This window comes from Trachemys scripta, chromosome 2, assembly GCF_013100865.1.
Source record: "Trachemys scripta elegans isolate TJP31775 chromosome 2, CAS_Tse_1.0, whole genome shotgun sequence".
NCBI lineage: Eukaryota > Metazoa > Chordata > Testudines > Emydidae > Trachemys > Trachemys scripta.
This window is the reverse complement of record NC_048299.1, coordinates 266,912,951-266,914,191: the sequence shown is the minus strand read 5'-3', so window position 1 is coordinate 266,914,191 and position 1,241 is coordinate 266,912,951.

The following is a 1,241-nucleotide window of genomic DNA, read 5'->3' as shown; positions in this document are numbered from 1 at the left end:
ACCCTGGAGCCGGCCCTGGCTAAGGGGCACTGAACATTTTATTAAAATCTAAAGAAAAGAAAATCTCACTTCCCCCACTCACCGAACACCAACACTTTAAGGTTAAATATCCAGTCAACCTCTTGAAACGTACACAGATAACATACATACCTAGATAACATACATACCTAGACTAAGGGGACAAGACTGTTCCAGGACAGCATTTTCTCCTTGGCAAAGGCACAAGCTGTAAATAGTGGAGGCTGACTTACATACCTAGATTTTACTAGACTAAGGGAAGATAAAAGCCTCTGTCACTCTCTGTACGTGGAGGAGAAAAGATTTTCCCCCCCATACTGCTGGCAAATTAGGACTTCATTGTTGGACATGCCGTCTCTCTGAACTGCTGTTATTTAATTCCCAGCTCCGTGATGTGACTCCTGCCACATGATATCATGTCTGCTCCTTTACAGCTTCCTATCCCAGATACATGTAATTATCACCTCTAGATTACTCTCCTCAATTGCCTGTGTTTTCATTTCACACCCCTATGGAGCGGGCTCCAAGCCCTTGGAGCGATGGTGAGGACCCCTGGGAAGGGCTTTTGTGGGGGCTGGTAAGCAAGAGTTACAGAGCGCAATCCCTACAAGGCCACCAATCCTGCTCCAGGAGGAACCGCACTGTGCCATGGTCACTGGGTTCTATCGCCAGAGGTGGGTGAACTATGAGAAAGTTCCCTAGGGAGATTCACTAGCTCAGGGGACTCTTACGTATGAGATGGAAACCTTGATCTCCAGGCTCCTCATTCTCCCTCCCCAGGGTAGAAGCAGCTCTCTCACCTGACAATCCAGCCAGAGGAAGAGGCAGAACATACCAGTGCTGCCCCAAGAGTAGGACAGGCACTGTACGCTGACCCCAGGGGACACTATCTGGTGCTGCACCCTTGCTCCAGTGGGGAAGTAAGCCATGCCAGCTTTTTGCAGGTGCTCTCTCTGGGCTGGCTCTGGGTTGCAAGCTGGCATGTTGACGGGGGGGCAGAGGGGGTGGGCAGGGTGGAACTGAAGCATTGCCATTTCCTTGCCTGTGCCTGCCCACTCCCTATCCACCTGGTTGGATGGGGAAAAGAAACTCAGCAGCAGCTACACTCTCTGCTGCTTAGGCTCCAGCAATGTGGGCAAACTCTGCAGGGGACAGGGCCGGCTCTAACTTTTTTGCTGCCCCAGGCAAAAAAGAAGAGCGCCGCCCCGCCGTAACACCCCCCC